This window comes from Ictidomys tridecemlineatus, chromosome 6 (genome assembly GCF_052094955.1).
Source record: "Ictidomys tridecemlineatus isolate mIctTri1 chromosome 6, mIctTri1.hap1, whole genome shotgun sequence".
Taxonomy (NCBI): Eukaryota; Metazoa; Chordata; class Mammalia; order Rodentia; family Sciuridae; genus Ictidomys; species Ictidomys tridecemlineatus.
In genome coordinates, this window is record NC_135482.1 from 99684310 (window position 1) to 99706601 (window position 22292).

A 22292-nucleotide genomic window follows, 5' to 3' on the forward strand; every position below is an offset into this window, starting at 1 on the left:
CCCCAGCAGTTTATTCAAGTGATTAGTACATCAAATGAATTAATCAGCTGATGGGGTTACAGTTCTCAAAACCCAGTCTTTCCACCTTTGAACATTGCTACATCAGCTAACATGAGCATTGGGCATTCACTAGATCTGAACAATAATAGACATTCTTTGATATTGTTGAATGTAAAGAGTAAAAACTGGGATAAGTTGCAAAATGTTTGTTATTTCTCATTTGGTTGTTATTTGTTTTCTCAATATTTATACAACATTTTTCATTTTATATTTTCAAAGTACGGTATCAGGTTATTATTCTCAGAACAGTTTGGGAAAATAAAACAACTAATGCCAATATACATTGTTTACATATGTTTTATTTCCAATGGCTTTGAATACATATTTTTTGTTAACATTTGAGCTAGAAAGTTAGCATAGTCATGTTAAGAAAATTGTACATCATGAACAAATTGTTTTCATCCCAGGGATGTTAGGATGGTTGGTCTAACATATGTAAATTAATAAATGTAATTCTCCACAGAAATATGTTTCATGACAGAAATCACATAGTCATCTGAATAGATGCAGAGAAATCCTTCAACAGAATTCAGGACCCATTTATGATAAAAGCACTGGAGAAAGTAGAAATAGAAGAAACTAGAGATAGAAGAAATTTTTTTTCCATTGCTGAATTATAACTTTACATAAAATCAGAATTTCTTTTGATATGTTCATAGATGAATATAGCATAATTTGGTCGATTTTATTTCCCTGTTCTTCCCCTTTTTACCCCTTTCTTACTTATCCTTGATTCTCTGCCTTTATTCTAGATCTTCCTTCTATTTTTGTGAAATCTTCCATTCTACTTTTAAAATTCCTTTTTTATCTCCAGCTTCCTTAGATCAGAAAAACATTCAACTCTTGACTAAATCTGATCCATTTCACTTAGCATGATGCCCCCAGCCCTACCCATTTACCAGCAAATGAGACAGTTTCATTCTTTTATGGCTGAATATAGGAAGAGCAGAAAAGTTGTGAAAAGTGAACACGGGAAGGGAGGAGAAGAGGGAAAAGGGAAGCATTGGGGAACGTATTGGAGCAAATTATGTGATGTGCATATCTACAGATGACACAATGAGCCCCACTGCTACACATAATAAAAATTTAATGAAAGAACTAATAGGCCAGGTGTGGTGGCACACACCTGTAACCTCAGTGACTCAGGAGGCTGAAGCAGGATGGTTACACATTTGAGGCCCTAAGCAAAGTAGTTAGACCCTGTATCAAAATTAAAAAAAAACAGCACTTATTTGTGTGGGCTCTCTTTGTCCAGTGATGAGGTCCATGGAACAGGGTATAGGAGAGTATGGCTGTGGTGTCACCAATCAAGACCCATGGAGACCACGCAGTAAGCAGGTCTGATTTTATTGCACAATTACTATGTTTATATAGTCAGGTGTAAATAAACAGATTACAGGCAGCCACCAATGCAATTTCTGCTAATTCTCCTTGCAGTGTCCAATTAAGGAGTGGCCATGGAGCAAGCACAGGGACTACAACACATGGCCTCACACCCTGGCCTGTGCCTATGAGGTAAGCAGCCTGCTATTTAGACACCAAGCATGAAGGGAGTGGTCTGCCACTCAGATGCCCTTAAGGTATGCCATGAATGCAGTACTCCATGCACTTGTCCCCACATTTACTGTCTTACCTTTCTTCTCTCTTGCACTTTACCTTCTGTGATGAGATGACAAAGCACAAAGGCCCTCATCAGATGCCAACACCATAACCTTGGACTTCCCATCCTCCAGTACCATGAGCCAAATATACTGCTCTTCATAAATTTCCAGTCTGTGGTATTCCTTTATAGAAGCCAAACCTGAATTAAGACATTAGGTCAGAGGTGACTTCCTAGACCCTGTTCTTTCTTGTCATGATGGAGATTTTGAGAAAAGTGCTTTTGATGTTCTAACTCTCAGACTTTTTGTTTTGGGGAAAATGTGGATGATCACTTTTCTAGGTAAATTCCCTCAGTTGCATTTGATGTCTCCCTTCATTGTCGGAATGTGAGCCTGTAATATGTCCCACTTGCACTATTCTATGTAGTCCTCTTTCCCATAGCTCTCTTCTTTTCAATTCAACTTATGTGTTGCCAGCACAATAAATTTTCTCTGGTCTGCTCTCCTTTCTTTGTTGAGGGCTATAGCCGAAGGAGCCCCAGCAAACTTCCAGCTGCCAGTTGATTGGCTCCTTTGTGGTGATGCTCATTGGGCTGTTTCTCCACCCTTTCAGACCACGGAGCTGCTCATTGGGGGACTCTTTTGGCTCCTCCCACACGACCCAGCCAATTGGCCTCAAGAGCAGGAGGAGTGGGGGGGGGGGGTTGAGAGGCTCCCCAGAAGCCAGTGGTGGCAGTTGGACTATGAGGGAAATCCTGAAGAGCTCATGTGGTGCTCCGTGTGTTCTAAAAATAAAGTTCATTTCTGCTTGATAAGTGGCTTGTGACTTGTGCCCAGCCAGACTGCGGCATTTATTTCTTCCTTACTCTTCTCCATATTATTCTTTGCTTGAGATTGAAGTCCAATGTATTGTCTATCCTCAACTTTCTGGTTTTCCTTTCAGTTGCAATATGTTCCAGTAAACTGGTGTGCCAGTCATTCTTCAAACACCAGGAGCATTAAATGCTGGCTAAAATTCCCTCCACCTATATCTTCCCTTGTCACCTGCCTGTCGAAATCTTCCCCATTGTATAAGGCTAGTTCAAATACTACTCCAACAAACATCCACCTATCCTTCCCATCTGAAAGGTGTTCTCCATCAATTTGTTTAGAACAATGTTGAAATTCTCCCTCCAAGATTTTTAGCTCTTTGAACAAAATAACCACATTTTTATTTTCTTGCATTACTTTCCATACATCTTTCTTGTTGGCAAATGTTCACAAAATACTTGTAGAATTAGTGATATCTGTGCAGAGGGACTATTAGTCATCAATGTTTGTCTTCATTCTTTTACTCATTTTCCTGTCAGTTGCTCCTAGTAATATTGCTTGACTATTTCTTATATATTTTTGTCATTGTGCAGAAAACCTCATTTCCTTGCTCCTGAGTCGGTCAAGGTGTGCAGGCTAGGTAACCAGAAAGATTTTACTTTGATACATGGACTGTTGTCCTGGGGAAGAAGCATTAGGTATAATGTAATACAGTTGTGGTAAATTTAATATTTTATAGTCTCTCTCATGTCATGTATTACTGGCTTATACTGTATCATTCTTTGTTCATGATTCTTTTTTTGTAAACTTCTAACAGCCACATATTTTTTTGTTTCTTAATTATGCCTGAAGAAAATATATAGGTTTGTGAATCTACAACTCATACCTAGAAGTTCTCCATCAATCACATATTCTCTTGAGAAAAAACAAAACATTAAACTAGTATTATATATACTCATGGGTACTTAAGCCAGGATATGTCTAGGCTTGTGATGATTTTCACAGTTGTTTTGTAGTCTGGAATTTATTTCAAAAATTATTATTTTTATGAAAAAATTATCATTTTATTCCTATTTTGAAGAACATAGGATTTGGAGGGAGCACACATTGTTTTTTAAAGAAGTGCAATATACATCTATTGCCTGCAGTAAAAAAGGGTCCATTGTAATCTCTTATTTTGCCCTGTTAATCTAGTGATAGTATGTTATTGATATCATGTTAACAATTAAACAAAATAGTGCACTCTAGACCCACCATTGATTGTTTTGTTTGATGTTCATTATTTTCTTTGTTCTTAGGTATGTTTTGCCTCTGCACCTAGATTCATGTATAAGTCATCAACTAACTCATATATGTCTTATAGATGAGGAACACAGACATAGGGAGAATAAATAAAACTTCCTATTGTAACTAAAGTGTCACTATGTTAGTATAAAGATAATATGAACTGATTGTGGCCTATATATCTGCCTTCATTAGAAAAACAGAGATTCTCCATGTTCATCCTAATATTCCAGACATTCAGATGCAATCATATGCTGCATTATTTTAGTGTCTTTGCACCCTCTGGTCTTTCTGCCTCAAATAATGACACGACTTCAGTACTCCTTATATGCTTTGTCAGTGTTGCAAAAAATCTCATTTCTTTGCTCCAAAATTTTTGCATACATCCTTCTTCTTCTACTATGGAACTTTTCCTGATAAGCTCAAGGAGAAACAGTCTCTTCCTTCTCTTTTTTTGCCACAACTGCTTTGACCATAGTGTGATATTGTGCCTCTTCCACTGTACTGAAATTATTTATTCAAGTGCATGTCTAATAGACCTTATCTCTCTCTTTATAATAAGTATTGTATATCTTTCCTTCTTTTGGCTCCCAATAATGTTTAGTATATGATAAAGACAAATAAAAGCAAATGATAGATAAAAGAAACATAGGAGTAACTGAAATTACAACTAAGTTTTAATAGTTAAAGCTTATATTGGGAGATAATTGTTATAAGCTTCATTTATGGTGTTTCAATATTTCACTATTTTGAAGGTATTGAGAATTTATGTTTAATTTTAGTATTATACATGTTAAAAAATATCTATGGAGAACCATTTTATGAACAACATCTCTTTTAGTCAGTTTTGTCACTGCTGTGACCAAGAGACCCAACAAGAACAGAGTTAAAGGAGCAAAGGTTTATTCAGAGCTCCCTAGTTTCAGAGGTCTGAGTCCATTAGACTCCCAGGTAAGTTGCATATCTTGCCCCTGGACTGTGATGAGGGGAAGAGGATTTGGTAACCCCCTGTCAACTGTGATCCATCTACAAGGTCCTTCTATATGGATTATGGGACAACCCACTTCTGAGGCATTCCCTGTGTTTTCATTTGTAATTGTAGATGAGGAGAAGCTCTATAGATTTAATTTCTTCTAAGTCTAGGTGTGGTCTCCACAAAACATCTGCACTTCCCAGCACCATTTTCTGCCAGCAATTTACATTGAATTGTGAAATGTTCTTGATTATCTTTGCTACTTCTAATCTTTTTAAACTCTGTTTGCTTTTTTTGTAACTGTTGTTAAGAAAGCAAGTTTGCCTGTGATTTTCTGCCTTTGTTCCTTTCCCTAGCCCTACCATAGTCAGCTCTGGTTATAGGAATTATTTCCTTATTTTTTGATTTAATAACTAATTCCAAGTTTCCCAAGTATTAAGTTGTTCAATGTTGAGTTTTCAAGTATTTGCTCTGCCACCCACCTCTCTGGTCAGTTGTTCTTTCCCTTGCTTTGATTCCAGGCTGCAGAGGAGTTGATGGTTGCTGCCCTGGTCTGCTCTGCCATCTTCTTTCTCCTGTTTGTCTCAAATAATTTAACATCACTCATGTTACTGTCATTTTCATTTTTTCTCACTTGTCTTTGTGGATTTTCTGTTGGGTGTTAATTTTTTTTGATTTTTTTTAAAAAATTTATTCATTTGTATGTTTTTAGAGGGAGTTTTCCTCCTGAGTAATCTGAATCTAGTTGGGTTGTGGGAGTAATATTTTAAAGTGGTTTTGCATTTGCCTTTTTCAATTTTTCAGGGTTATTATCAGATATAGATAAAAATTTAAATTAAATTTTTTTGGTTAGGAGTCTTTTACTTATTATAGGTCATATGAATTTTCACTCAACCAAACCTATGCAAAGAGACTGTGTTTTTACCCTCAACTTTTTATCATGAATAGTTTGAAACAGCAGTTGAATGAATGTATAATTAACTTACACATAACCACCATCTATATCTGAGAATTGTTAATGTTTTGACCAATTACATAAATAGTATTTGTTGCACCACCTGAGAGTATGTTTTATGTATCACACCTTGCCCCAAAATACTTCAGTACACATCTTTTAAAATTTTCATTCCTCTACAAAATTCAAAATCCTCTCTACTAGCTATTTGAAAATATTCAGTTCATTTCTGTTAACTGTTGTTTTTCTATTGTACTAAATGTCTCCTGTACCAGTTAACTACCTGCTTTTCAAACCTCTTTTTTTCAGTCACTGGTCACTAGTATATTTTTTACTTTTAAGTGATCAACTTTTAGCTACCAAGTGAGGGAGAGTATGCATTATATATCATTCTTCACCCTGACTTATTTTACTGAAGAATTTTCAGTTTCATTCACGTTGCTACATGTGACAAAATCTCATTTTTCATATTAGTTAATAATATACAATTGTGTATATATGCTACATTTTCTTTATCCATTTGTCTGTTGATGGACAACTTATGTGATTTTATATTCTGGCCTTTGTAAGCAGTGCAGCAATAAATATAAGAGTGAATGTATATTTTTTATGACAATTGCAGTTTTTCAAATATGCACCCAAAATGAGATTTTTGGGTCATATGGTGAGTTTATTTTCAATTTTTTAGTTTTTCCATAATGGCTATACTAATTTATATTCCCACAAGCAGTGTATATGACATTCATTCCCTGTCCATTTTCATCAAGATTTGTTATTTCTTGCTTTCATTGATAATACCCAAACAACCTCCCAAAAATGTACCTTAAAAATGCTCTGACATTTAAAAGCAATTGAGTATATTCTAGATTCCACTTGCAGGGTATAGTACTGTTACCTACAATGCAGGCTGAAATAAATACTACCTACATAATGTTCAACATTGTGCATAAACCTGAGTTTGCACGGTGGAGAAATTTTGTCATTTTCAACATTTTCAGAGTCAATAACTGCTAACGTTTGACTTTGGGGCTTAGTTTCAAGTGGGTATTTTTCCACAAGTCTTGAACTTCTTTGCAATTCCATCTGTCCAATCTATTAAGTCTTTTTCAAGTTTTGTGGATTCATTCATTATTCTTTCCTGACTTTCATTCAATTGAGATAGGAGGTCCAAGATCTTATACATCTGCTTAATCCTAAGCAAGCATCAGGAGACCAACTTTTCGGTTCTAGCCTCCTGGGAATAGTGTGGCTAGGCATGTAGTGATCAAAATCCTCCTGAGTTGTATTCAAAGACTGGACATTCAACCCCCTTGGGGTTGCAGAAGCAGGTGATATACTGGATGTAGGACTACAGGCGGGGTGAGGTTGCCCTTCACCACAATGTAGATGATCTTGAGCAAGAAGCAGAAGAAGGCTCAAGTCACTCGCAGAAGCAGGCTCATTGTTGGTGATCTTGATGGTGTTGAAGTTATGCTTGCTACACTTGGTGATGCAGGCCAACTTATCTTGAGGCACATGCTTCAAATCCCTATCAATGACATTTGGTCCTCTTCTGAATGGTGTAGTCTTTCTTATCGTCAGTGATTTTTGAATAGAACACATATTTAGAGAGCCGAGTCATGATGTACTTTTCAATCTGATCCATTATCTTTTTCAACTGTTTCTGGAGGCACATTTCCATGAGTCAGTAGTCTTTCCGCCACATTCTGGTAAAACTCCTTACTACACTGTGACTGCTCCTCAATGCTCAAATCCCTTTTGTAATGTATCCTTCCAAAAATATCTTGGTATTTTTTTATTGAACTCTTGTCCATTTTTTTGGACTGTCATGAGAAACTCTATGAACTCCTTAGACACCGCTTCAACACTGTTTTGGGGGTTTATGGAAGGACTGGGAGCTTTTGCTTCCTGAATTTCTGACCTATTTGATCCAACTCTGGAACAGGCACTTAAGAATTTCTTCACTGTGGTTACCTTGTGGATGTTTCCACTGGTTTTCTTTTCTTCAAATTTGGAAAATGTGAGGGAGGGAACCCCCTGGTTGCTCTGACTGTTGCTGGCCAAGTTCTCTTCCTCCTCCTGCTGAAGTCCTTCAGCCAGCTCCCAGTCCTTCTGGATCTGCTTCTGCTGGGCTCTGTGGTACTCCTCTCTCCAGCACTGGGAGCAGAGGACTGCTGGGCAGGGTTGCCATAATAGCCACAACCCTTCTTGCACAGGAGCTTCCACTGGTCCAACATGAATTCCTAGGCTCTCAGACTTAAGGCTCCTCTTCTTCCTGCTGGGCAGCTCCTGGAGTCAGCACTACAGCTGCCCTGGCTTCTCTAGGAGGTGCCTCCTTGTTGTTTTGATTGGCATTTTGCTGATGATTAGTGATAATGAAATTTTTTCCTATACATGTGAACGATTTGTATTTTTTTAGTCATATAATTTGTATTTTTATTGTTGTTTTTCTAGAATTACTTATCTATTCTGGTAGTAATTCCTGTCATAAAATTAATTAGGAAGTATTTTCTCCTCTTCTGTAGGTTGTATCTTTACCCTGTTGTTTCCTATGCTTTTTCTTTGACTTAATTTTATCTTGTCATTTGCTGTCTGTGCTTTTAGGGTGTTATCCAAACAATATTTTCTTCTATGTATGTATTGAGTTTTTTTTCCATGTGTTCTTCCAATAGTTTTATACATTTCAGTCTTAAACTTAGGTCTTTAACACATTTTGAATTTAGTTTCATACATGGTGAGAGGTGGTGGTTAAATGAAACCCTCTAATTTTAGGATTTCAAAATGAAGTTGGATAACCATATCTCTATTGATACAAAAAAATCATACTGTGGCAATAACAGGTGTTTTGTGTTCAATTTTATGAATTGTCTCTCCACAGTATCAGTGTCTCATAATGTACTTTCCTTCTTATTTTTTGTTAGAATATTTTCTTTTCCCAGAGAGTATTGGTTGTGTATACACATTCTGATGTGCTTAATTAATTATGTGCTAATTAGCATATCATTGGGAAACTATTCAGAGCACTGAAAAAGTGAGCAAAATTTGAAGCACATAACTCTTTTATTTACAAGAAGATCATGAATCAAATGTAGCAAAAAAGTCAACATGAAAGGTAGAACATCAATTTCTTAGGAACTTCTGTGCCTCCTTCAAAATAGGTCATATACTATACATGACAGGAACCTAATAATCAATCCATAAGATGTCAGAAAGCTTATTTTTTCTTAAAATCATAAGGAAATATAAATAGAAGTTTTAGCATTTTATCTTTCTGTACAAATGTTTCCTCTTTTTAAACAACCAGGGTACCTGTTCTCCATTTTGAAGATCACTGTCTCAGAGATCCATTGGCTCTATAATTTAAAGGGCTTGGGCATAGATTGCATATATCCTTCTCTGTGAAAGGATTAAGTTTTGATGCTATTAACATGTCTTCCCATGGGTGGAGTGTCTTTTTCTACCCATTCACATGTTTATCCAGGTGACATTAATTGGCCAATAGACCAGAATGAATACAATATGCACTTGATCCAAATTAAAGATGCTACTTCACAGTTCAGCTTACTAGGAGCCACTCAATGATTGTGGATACCTTCTCAATCCTCTTGCACCCTGGTACTGTGCTGTGAGACACTGCATGTGTGGACATCCTCCTCATCATGCCTCCAACCTGGGTTCCTGAATGAGAAAACATTCAGAAAGGATCCAAGTTATAGTCAACTTGAAGTACCTCCTAAGTCCACATGTACTGTGTGTGGGGAATAAGTGTTATAAACCACCCAGCTTTGGAGTTGTTTTGGATACAATGTAATCTATTTGCAATATGACTTATTCTAGGGAGAAAGACATAACTTTAGAAACCTATTTTGCTTAAGGAACTTGGATGAGATAGCCTCTTAGAATCAGTTATTATTATTGGGAGGAGGGTGTGTGTGTGAGCACAGCTGTCTAAATGCATGCACTTTGTGAAGTCCAAAAATTAATTGCAGAGAACATAAAACTCCTTTTTGCATTGTAGCATCCTTTCCTACTAAATTTTTCATTCCAAATTAAGCACTAGATGGCACAGGGCAAAGTAGGTGTTTTCTGTAGGATGGGGTGAGCAGGTGGAAGCAATGAGGCAACAAGCCTTCGAGCTCAAGCAGGGAAAGGTGGCAATGAAGGGGTTTGTCTTGACAGTGGTATTGGAGCCCATGAAAAGTGAAGAAAACCTCACCATGGTGGTGGGAGTGTCTTTTGACATGGATAATCAGAACCTGAGCATGGTGAGGAGGCTGTTCACAAGTGTCAGTGGTCCAGAGCAGAGTAGCAGAGAACAGAAGAATTGAGGAGGTGTCCCCAATAGGGGAAGGCTGGTGTGAGATGTCAATCTGTGAGAAGAGGCCATCTATGTGGTGGTGTGGTGAGGTATGGGGAACATAAATTAAGCAGGATAGGGAAGTCATCCATGCATGAAGTCACTTTCTGTGAGAAGTCAGAGCCCCTTTTGGGTGAGGAGTGAGTCCCTGGAGAGGTGCAGCCTGGCATGAAATCTCAGCATCTGGGAGAAGCAAGTAGACACCGCTGAACAGTGTTAGTTCCAATGTTGGTTGGGATTCAGTGCCTAAGAGGGGGTGAGAAGACATTTTTTTTCAGAGGATAAATCTGTGTGGGTTTCAGAGATCAGGCAGGGTAAAGAGGATGTCTGTATGTAGACAGTCCAGTTTTGGAACTCATCACATAAACAAGGTACTGAAGGCTTTTTTTTATGATTTTTTTTACGTCTTATTTTTGTTCTACATGACAGTAAAATGAAGGATGTATTTTGGAAGAATACACATACATAAAGTTTGACTTAATCTATTAGGCTCCACTCTTGTGATTGTACATGATATGGAGTTACCCTAGTCATGTATACAAATACAAGCCTAGGGAAGTTATGACCAATTAATTTGACTGTCTCTCCTATTCACATCCCCCACCATTCCCTTCATTTTCCTTTGTCTAGTCCAATCTTTTCTATTATTTCTCTCTCCAATTTCCCTTGTTTGGGGTTAGCATCCACATGTCAGAGAGAACATTTGGCCTTTGTTTTTTTTGGGGGGGGGGATTGGCTTATTTCATTTAGCATGATATTGTTCAGTTCCATCCATTTACTGGCAAAGACCATAATTTATTTCTTCTTTATGGCTGATATTCTTTTGTGTATACACACCACATTTTCTTTATTCATTCATCTGTTGAAGGACACCTGGTTGTTTCCATAGCTTGGCTATTGTGAGTTGAGCTGTTACAAACATGGATATGGCTGTTTCACTGTAAATACAACTGGTTTTCAGTTCTTTGGGTATATGCCGAGGAATGGGATAACTAGGTCAAATGGTGCTTGCATTCCAAGTTTTCTAAGGAATCTCCATACTGCTTTCCAGAGTGATTGCACCAACTTGCACTCCCAAGAGCAATGTATGAGAGGATCTTTCTCCCCATATCCTCTCCAACATTTATTGTTACAAGTATTCTTTATAAATGCCACTCTGACTGGAGTGAGAGGGAATCTCAGTGTATTTTTAATTTGCATTTCCCTAATTGCTAGAGATAGTGAATAGTTTTTCATGTAATTTTTGACCATTTGTACTTCTTCTTCTGTGAAGTGTGTGTTCTGTTCCTTTGTCCATTTATTGACTGGGTTATTCAATTTTCTGAGTTGAGTTTTTGAGTTCTTTGTATATTCTGAATTTAATGCCTTATCTGAGGTTCTGGTGGTGAAGGTTTTGTCCCAATCTGTAGGATCTCTGTCCATGTTCTTGATTGTTTCCAGAAGGCATTCTTGTTGGCAGTGGAGGACCTGGCATAGGATATCAAAGTCCAAGCAGGTTAAAGAAAGTATCTACACAGAATATAGATGTGGTGTGGGTTTCAGAAACTGAGCTAAATAAGGGAGCTCTCCACATGGTGGCAAACTCCAGAAGGGGAGACTGATCCTTACATGGTAAGGACTTCTATCCATGGATGTATCCTTGTAGGCTGTGAGAGCTCAGGCAGGCCAGGGTGCCTACAGAGAAGCTTTAAGAATGATCTGTGTCATCCTTAAAGAAAAGAAGAACAATAATATACCATGTCCCTGAAACCACCATTTTTTCCCAATAAACCAGTCAACTTAAGGGAACAGTATGAATGGTCCTGCATGAGAATGTCCAGGTGAATAGTATCTTGTAGGACACTGACACTTTTTTTTTCATGTATGTTGCAAATTTGAGGTGTGGCTTAGCACAAGGTGTCAGACCCTCAGCAAGGTGAGGAGAATGTCCATTTGGTGGGGATGTTGTTGGCTGGCCCCATGTGGGAACACTCAATTAGAGTGAGGATGTCTCTGTTTAGGGAACAAGAGATTAGCTAGGGAGTAAGGGATATCAGGGAGAAAGGGTGTCTTAAGGAAGGATGGCACAAAAAAATGAGAAATTGTTAGCATCCAGAGTAAAATCAGTTAACAAAAAGTGAAAAGTTAAAGACAATAAACACAAGTTTCTTTCTGTAACTGATTTGTGAAAGAAATGTGGAAATTGAGAAAATGAAAATAAAACCTGAGGCATTGAATTAGAATTAGGCATATTACTGTGAACTTAGTATTTTCAGTATATTTTGATATAAAAATAAATGTAAAATAGAATGGAAACAAATATAGAGTTGAGAGAAAGGGAAAGAAATTGAAGGAAGAGAATAGATATAAGAGAAAAAAAGAGGTGGGGGTTATTAAAAGAAGGGAAATGTTTGGGGGAGATGTGAGGCAAAAACATGGTCTTGAGCTGAGAGCAGCCCTGTGGAATGATCCCACATGAAAGATTTAGTTTTTGGACTGTTTTCATTTTGGCCTTTTGAAAAATAAATTAGATTTGGCACTCAGTTTAAGTTCAACCTCTTCTTCATGTGATTCCATTTAATTTTCCCAACTGTTAAGTATAGTCATATTTACTTTCCAGAGCGGATTGTTCAGGTGGTGTGGGTGATAAAGGGAGAGATAAGTGTAGAATAAAAGGTGGCGTCCTCTTTTATTATGGCTTTCAGGAGTTCTGGAGGTGACCAGTAGCAAAATGAATGAATGAAGGTTCATGATGGTGCTAACTGTGAACATCAGGAAAAGCAGAGAGCACAGAAGACACCTTCAGACTATTCATTCCCCACCATGCTAAAGGAAGGTGGCTCTGAACATGGGGAGGCTGTCGTCTGAGATTTGTGTCAATGATCACCTTAGAATGTTGCACAAAAAAGCTGCCTGATCAGTCAAACCCGATGACATGAAGGCAATACGAGCAAGTGCTGCTCAGGTTGGTTGGCTAATACATTACACTTGCATGTGGACACCCTCACGTTTCAGTTTTGCTAGTGAATTTATAGAATGAATGTCTTAGAAAGATTTCTCTAATGTGTTTTAACCATACCCATAGTCTTTGGCATATGGATAGTTTTCAACATTTTCAAAATTATAAATAACATTCTTTGGAAAAAAAGACTTCTCTAATTGCTTGGTTCCTCTTTTTATTTTCTTCATATTTGGGTTCCCACTTTTGGTACATTTGTTTATCTATTTTGACTATATTTGAATGGTATGATTCTTTTTCTGGTTGTCCGGAAGATTGGATCCCTATGACCCAGTGGTTTCACATTTTTTGACTCTTAGGGGTATGTGTCTATTTATTACTTGGGCTCTCATCTAGTTAGGGTGTAGAATAATTTGCTCTCAGGATATAATATCATTTGTAGTATGTTTTAAGGAAAATATTGCATGGAATTTTTGAAAAAAAGCAGAAGGTTTCTTCCCAAGATGGCTTTGGGAACAAATTATGCAGAAGTGAATTTACAAAATGAATTGAAGTCCTCCACCACTAACACAAGTTCTCCTGCATGTAAAAATCATTTTCCAGTGGATAAAGTTACTTGTGAGGTGAAGGATGAAGAGACAGTTAATAAGCATGCAGAGGTAATGTTAGTTGCTGTCTGAAGTGATCATGTCTATGAAACCCAGGAATCTCTTGAGGATTGTGCTGCCTGTCGATAGTAATGAAGGTGTTGTAGAGTTGCAAATTGAGATAAAATAGATCCATACCACTTTCTTTACTATTATAATTCGTAGATAATCAGAGTTTGAATTTTCTTGTGTATCCTTCCAGATATAAATATATAAAAATGTGTGTACCTATATTTCTAGAACTGAAACAATCTAATACTGAGTTTTCTTCCTCAAGATTGACAAAATATAATTTTAAGAATATTTTTTCTATTTATTTGGTGTTTTTATATTAATAGAATGTGTCCCCACTGGCTCCCTCCCCTTTGGTGGTGGCCAATTTCAGGGTTTTGTACATCCTAGGCAAAATTGCTGTAGAATGAAGCTATATCCTCAGTCCAGAAAATAGTTTCTAACCACGGAACAGTGACTAAAAAGACTGACTTTATCTTAAAAGTATGAAATTTGGTCATAAATTTTTATGTTTAATAACATACTTGTAAGTTGGACACAATCTGGAATATTTAAATATGTAAAATGAAATATTAAGAACCATATTAAAATATTTAAAAATATGTTAAAAATATTCATGAGACAGTATAAAAGAACATAGTGAATCAGAAATCAGTAAAATGTGTGTCAAGAGATGGAAAATGTGCATATATGTTGTAAATACTTTAAAAATTGCTGAAGGGATATGTGACAAACTTTGAAAACTATTGGGACTCTTGGAGATCAACTAAAGATATTTTCCATTGTGAGATGGACATGAATTTTTGGGTACCATGGGTGGAATGTTATGGCTTGAATATGAGATGTGCCCTGAAAAGCTTGAGGCAATTTAGTAATGTTAACAGATAAAATAGTTATGAGAATTATAGCCTAATCAGTGCATTAATTAGTATGTTAGATGGATGAATAATTAGAGTGGATTACTGTTTGGTAATTTATTATTACCAATATTAAGAATAGTTATTCTCAATGATAGGATTTTGTGTTTTGGGGTATTTTATAAAGTTTTTATAAATAAATATCATTTATTTTTTCTTATTTCAATTTTCATATGATTTCAAATATTCATGGCATTAGTGATTGTGCTTTATGAAAGAAAACTGAAAAGTAGAAGAGGAGGATATTAGCTTTTCTGTAACTTTGACTAAAATACCTGACAAGAACTACTTAAAATAGGAATCTTATTTGGGGATCAATATTTCATAGGTTAGTCTATAGTGAGTCAGATCCATTTTGGTGGCCCTGAGGTCAGGCAGAACACATGGGTGTAGATCACTGCATAGGAGAGCTGATGACAGCCAGAAGATCATGAAAGCTTCCACTGAGATTTCAAAGGAAGACCTGAGTGTTCAGGAAAAGTGAAGCTGTGTTGGAATCCCTGCAGGATTCCCTTGAGAGGGCATGTATGAAGCTGTGAAGGGGAAGCTGAAGCTGGAATGGAGATCCCAGGGATTAAAATATGCCAGTAATGTGGAATGTCTGCTGAGGAAAGCTGTTGGCTGTAGATGAAGTCAGCCTAAGAAAGAGATCACATGGACTGCAACCAGCAAGGCCATTTAGATGGTGCTGCAGAGACCTTTGAAGATTACATCTTACCACAATATTCCCCAGATGCTACACGTGGAGTTATAGAAACTAATATCTACCTGATATCTACCTGACTGAGTTATTGTTGTTTTGGATCCATTCCTTTCTTATATCCTTATTTCTCCTTTTGGGAATGGGGTTGCATTTTGGAAATATGTAACTAACTTTTGATTTTTACAGATGCTTACAACACAGAGTTTGTCTTGAGCCTCAGAGGAGACTTTGGACTTGGTCTATTGGGAAATTTTGGAGCTTTGAACACTATGGGAACTCTTGGAGATCAACTAAAGGTATTTTCCATTGTGAGATGGACATAAACTTTTGGGGACCAGGGGAAGAATGTTGAGGTTTGAATATGAGATGTGCCCTGAAAAGCTTATGTGGCAAAAGTATAACCAGTGCTTACAACATGAGATAGGAAGGGTTGTGCAGATAAGAAGTGAGCACAGGAGGCTGAGATCGATTTCCTTAAGTAGGAGACAGTTACATATGTTAGTACCAAAATGATGCACAGATTATATTATAATATGCAAGATTTGGGGGAAATATAAATGTGTCTGACTAGGAACATATAATGTTCACATCACATGATCTGAATTCTGTTTATGTCAGCCACCTACAACTCGAAACACTGGCCAGAGCAATTAAACAGACGAAAGAAATTAAAGGCATAAAAATAGGAAAAGAAGAACTTAAATTATCACTATTTGCAGGAGACATGATTCTATACCTAGAAGACACAAAAGTGTCTACAAAAAAACTACTAGAACTAATAAATGAATTCAGCAAAGTTGCAGGATATAATATCAGCACGCATAAATCAAAGGCATTTCTGTATATCAGCAACAAAACTTCTGAAATGGAAATGAGGAAAAACACTCCATTCACAATATCCTAAAAAAAAATAAAATACTTGGGAATCAACCTAACAAAAGAGGTGAAAGATTTATACAATGAAAACTACAGAACCCTAAAGAGAGAGATAGAAGAAGATCTTAGAAAATGAAAAAATATATCCTGTTCATTGATAGGCAGAACTAACATCATCAAAATGGAGATATTACCAAAAGTTCTCTATAGATTTAATGCAATGCCAATCAAAATCCCAATGGCATTTTTTGTAGAAATAGATAAAGCAATCATGAAATTCATATGGAAAAATAAAAGACCCAGAATAGTAAAAGCAATTCTAAGCAGGAAGTGTGAATCAGGTGGTATAGCGATACCAGATTTCAAACTATATTACGAGCAATAGTGACAAAAACAGCATGGTACTGGTACCAAAACAGGTGGGTGGACTGATGGTACAGAATAGAGGACACAGAGACTAATCCACAAAGTTACAACTATCTTATATTTGACAAAGGGGCTAAAAGCAAGCAATGGAGGAAGGATAGCATCTTCAACAAATGGTGTTGGGAAAACTGGAAATCCATATGCAACAAAATGAAACTGAATCCCCTCCTCTCCCCATGCACAAAAGTTAACTCAAAATGGATCAAGGAGCTTGATATCAAATCAGAGACTCTGCGTCTGATAGAAGAAAAAGTTGGCTCCGATCTACATATTGTGGGCTCAGGCTCCAAATTCCTTAATAGGACACCCATAGCACAAGAGTTAATAACAAGAATCAACAAATGGGACTTACTTAAACTAAAAAGTTTTTTCTCAGCAAGAGAAACAATAAGAGAGGTAAATAGGGAGCCTACATCATGGGAACAAATTTTTACTCCTCACACTTCAGATAGAGCCCTAATATCCAGAGTATACAAAGAACTCAAAAAATTAGACAATAAGATAACAAATAACCCAATCAACAAATGGGCCAAGGACCTGAACAGATACTTCTCAGAAGAGGACATACAATCAATCAACAAATACATGAAAAAATGCTCACCATCGCTAGCAGTCAGAGAAATGCAAATAAAAACCACCCTAAAATACCATCTCACTCCAGTAAGATTGGCAGCCATTCTGAAGTCAAACAACAATAAGTGCTGGCGAGGATGTGGGGAAAAGGGTACTCTTGTACATTGCTGGTGGGACTGCAAATTGGTGCGGCCAATTTGGAAAGCAGTATGGAGCTTCCTGAGAAAGCTGGGAATGGAACCACCATTTGACCCAGCTATTGCCCTTCTTGGGCTATTCCCTGAAGACCTTAAGAGAGCATACTACAGGGATACTGCCACTTCGATGTTCATAGCAGCACAATTCACAATAGCAAGACTGTGGAACCAACCTAGATGCCCTTCAATAGATGAATGGATAAAAAATGTGGCATTTATACACCATGGAGTATTACACAGCACTAAAAAATGACAAAATCATGGAATTTGCAGGGAAATGGATGGCATTAGAGCAGATTATGCTAAGTGAAGCTAGCCAATCCCTAAAAAACAAATGCCAAATGTCTTCTTTTATATAATGAGAGCAACTAAGAACACAGCAGAGAGGAAGAGCAGGAGGAAAAGATTAATATTAAATAGAAACATGAGGTGGGAGGGAAAGGGAGAGAAAAGGGAAATTGCATGGAAATGGAGGGAGACCCTCATTGTTATACAAAATTACATATAAGAGGTTGTGAGGGGAATGGAAAAAAAAGAAACCAACCTACTGAGCACTAATCACTATAAAGGATATAAGAAGTAATACACTAGTTATGGTTTTAAGCCACTAAGTTTTTGAGTAGAATGTTCAGTACTAGGGAGAATACTTTCATGTAACTATCATTTTGTAGAAATGATAATGTTGAAGCTGACTGATTTCTCTGAAGGTGGAGATCTGCTGACAACTGACAACCCTCTGGAGCCCTTTGGATGTAAATTTTATTCAGATGATTTTAATTCTGAAACATGGATTATGTTACAGTTTATATATGAGGTGTCTCCCAAAAGCTCATGTGTGTGACAATGAAAGAAATTTTAGAGCTGACATAATTGGGTTGTGAGAGCCTTCACCCAATCAGTGTATTAATCCCCTGAGAGGGACTAAATAAATGGCAACTGTAGGCATGAAGTGTATGGCTGAAAGAGGTGAGTCCCTGAGAGTGTGCCTTTGAGGGTTGTATTTTGTTGTGGTGGAAAGAGTCTGCTTCCTGGTGAGCATGTCCTGAGCCACTTTCCTTCTCTACACGTTTCTTCTCTGATGGTCTGCTTCACTTCAGGCCCAGAACAATGGGAGCTGGCTGAGACCTTTGAAAGCATGAGCTCCAGATGAACTTTTCCTCCTTTAAAATTGTTTTTTTGTCAAGTATTTTGGTCACGGTATCAAAAAAGCTGACTAAAACAGATCAGTAGTCCTGTGAAGAGTCCTGTTCACAATTTTGTCACCAAGAGGGGAAGGAGCCTTCAAATGATAGAAACACCATGGATGGCAGAGTAGAGCAATGAGAAGGATCTGGTTAATTAAGTTCTTTCTGAGTCACAGAATTGACTGTTTTCACAGTATAACCTTCTGTGAATTTTTATTGTGAAGACTGACAAATTTCTAATTATTTGTCAGACTAAGTCCTGATGGATTTAAGAAAATCTTACAGTTAGTGACTAGATTTTATCTAGACATGGTTTATTTGAGTAAAAGGAACACACTTTCAGAGTATAGCTCCACGATTTTGTTGAGTGAATGCAAACCTGTAAACACCATGCCTATCTACAATAAAGATTCCCACCATTGCCTATTGTTCTCTGTGTTAACCCTATGAATGCAATGATCTGATTCCTGCTTTTCCACCTCTCAAATTCCATATAAACCAAATAACAATGTTTGCTTTTTCTTTCTACTTTATTTTTCTCAATATGTTTGTATTTTTCCATTGGTAGATTCAATTTTTTATGAAATTGTATTTCATCGTAACATGATCTGTTTATCTAATTTCCAGTCGGTAAACTTTGAATTGTTTCTTTATCTTATCTATTCTACATAAAGCTGTTTCTTTTACATGCCTTTTTGTGTAACTCTGCATTTATTTTTCTTAGAAATATGAACAGAGGTGGAATATATTCATACCACAGTATTATAGAGAATATTATTCTTGGCCTAAAATTTCTCTGTGTCACCTTTTATGCTTTTCTTTCTCTCTGATAACTCCTAGATATGATTGATCTTTTTATATTTTTTATTCTTTTGTCTTTTATAGATTGTAATAAGTTGAATCCTACACAGATTATCCAGATGTCTTCTTACACTTAGTAATGTGCCTTTAAGATTCCTCCATTTTATTTTGTTCCATGTTGACACTTTTATTCATTGCAGAAAATATTCTACCACAGTGTATTCATCTATTGATGTATATGTTGATTGATTCTAATGTTTGACAATTATAGATGAAGTTTTTATTTGACCTCTTGTGTGCGTTTTTGTTTGGACATGTTTTCAATTAATTTGGATTCACTTGCATGTTAAGACTATGCTTAGTATTGTGGAAAACTGCCAAGCTGTCTTCCAAAGTGTCTATCATTTTGCATTTTGATCAGCATTGAATCAGAGTGCTTCTATTATTAGATATTCTTGATAGCATTTGGAATTTCTAGTGTTGTGGAGTTTGTCCATTCTAATATGTGTGCGGTAGTGTCTAATTTTTTAAATTCTTTTCCTCCCTATCAGTTATACTATAAATTTCTAGAGTGCAGTGACTTTGATTTGTTCACTGTTGAGTTCTCAGAGGTAACACAGTATCTTGCCCCAAGTTGTCACTCAGTAAGTCTTGATTGAAAGAGAATTTGAGTGTCTCTGCAGGATTGGTAAAGAGTTGTCTATCACTGTCTGGGTATATTTAGTACAGGGAAAAGTGTTGGAAAATGCATTGATGTTGGACATTTAAGTCACATCATACATTCTAGGTTTTGTAAGTACTGAAGTAATGGTGAGATCTTGTCATATACCTTCATCTATTTGGGTAGTGATGAGGTAAGAGAGGGGTGTTATGTGGTGGCTCCTGAAAGCCATAATCATAAGTTTCATAAAAGATAAACTAAGGAGCTGGTGATGTGGCTCAGTGGTAGAGTGCTCACTTAGCATGTGCGAGGCCCTGGGTTTAATTCTCAGCACCACATAAAAATAAATAAAATAAAGGTATTTTGTCCAACTCTAACTAAAAAATAAAATATTAAAGAAACAAACTAAGAAGAATATTTCATTTTAAAAATTTAAATAAAATTCTTATTTAACTGATGCATAAATCATCAAATTGTATGCAATTATGTGGTACCATATAATGTTTTAATATATGTGTGCATAGTATACTGCTTAAATCAACTTAAATGTATCTGTCTCCTTAAATATTTATCACTTCTTTGTGTAAAATCATTCAAAATTCTTTTTATTTAAAAAGATTTGTTTAGTTGTAGATGGACAAAATACTTTTATCTTTTTATTTTTATGTGGTGCTGAGGATTGAGCCTCAACTGCAGCCCTCAAATTGTTTTTTTTCCCCTAGCTTTTTAGTGCTTTGTAATTCAGGGCACAGAATAGTGTTTGCAGATGTTAGCATAGGGGCTGACTTCCCACCAGAAACCTGAGAACACTAGATATGTACTGTCTATTAGATTCATGAGATAAAGTTGTTTTTCTAACAAATCTTCTAAAAATTGTTTTTCAGAAGCAGCATTCTCTGAGCCTTCCAAAGAAGCATGTGCTAGTGACAGATAGTAAGACTTTATTTCGTTGTAATACTAAAATTTCCATGCAGGGAAAACCCGAAGCCTCATTTAGATAATCTGGAAAATATAAAGGAGCATGTTGTCAGACTTCCTTGTGCAGAACAGTCCCCCATCCATGTTTGTGCTAATATCTTTTCACAGCCAGGTCCTGTATTCCCTGTCAAATAAACTGCAGCTTGCTCTTGCAGCCAGAAGGGCTTTGTGAGAGATTCCCCATTTGCAAACAATTTTGGCTCTGTGTCACAAAATTCTTGGTGTTATGTTCTGCCAGGATTCTCACCAACAGGTGGATTCATTAAGTTGGGTCACACAGTCATTGTTCAAGGACCCAGAAGAATTGTGATGCTGTGTGTAAAGGGACGCTGTCACAGCCCACCAGTCCCTAAGACTGCTTATGGGGAAGGTGCAGAACAGAAAAGCAGGGCAGGTGGCAACTACAGATCCTCAGCTTCACTGAAGTGCTGCAGGCTGACCTTGTGCAGCAACCTCGGGGATATGCATTCATTTCTCCTGCTCAACTTCTGAACCCAGGCCCAGGGTTTACTGCTGCAGCTCCTGTAGGAACTTGGACACCTGCAAGATGATTTCTGTTGCAAGGTTGGTACTCTTCAGCAGCATTCCCATACCCTTTCCTGGAGACCAGCCTCCAAGAACAAGGCCAGAACTGAGCTTTGGGGTTCTTGTTCTACATTGGGCTACTGTTGTCCAAAAAACCTTCCATTCAGGGAACTGATTCTGGGATGACAGATCATTGGCAGGACTGGTCATATTTAAAGGGCACAGGTCCTGGAACCTTCAAACTTCGCAACTGTGTCCACAGGATCTATATTATGCCTCTATGTGTTTTGACTTGTCCGGGTTTCACAGTCTAATTTGTTTTGAAATCAGTCATTGAGTACTTTATTTCAGTTATTTTACCCTTTAATTCTAAATTTTCCTCAAAAATATCAATTTTTAATCAACACATTAATCAAGCATATTAATAGGATTCACTGCGATATTTTCTTAAGCCCATACAACCTGCACTGATCATATCCATATTTTCTTCTTATACTCCCTCCATCCCAGCAGCCTTCCCAGTTGCTAGTAATCACAATTTTACATCCAGGCCAAGTTTTTTAATGCCATTTTCTAAATAGGAGAATATATGTCTTCCTATGTCTGGTTTATTTTGCTTACCATGATTTCCTCCAGTTGCTTATTTGCCAAAAATTACAGGACATCTTTCTTTTTTATGACTGAATAATACTCCATTATATATATGTATATGTGTATATATATATATATATATATATATATATATATCATATTTTCTTCATCCATCTGTTGGTTAATGGGAACGTAGGCTGATTGCACATTTCAGCCATTGTGA

At 36.9% G+C, this 22292-nt stretch overlaps 1 pseudogene; it reads right to left on the minus strand.

The window, feature by feature from the left end:
- Positions 1–6574: 6574 nt before the first annotated feature.
- On the minus strand, positions 6575–9341 carry LOC101971581 (rab5 GDP/GTP exchange factor pseudogene; annotated as a pseudogene).
- Positions 9342–22292: the final 12951 nt, after the last annotated feature.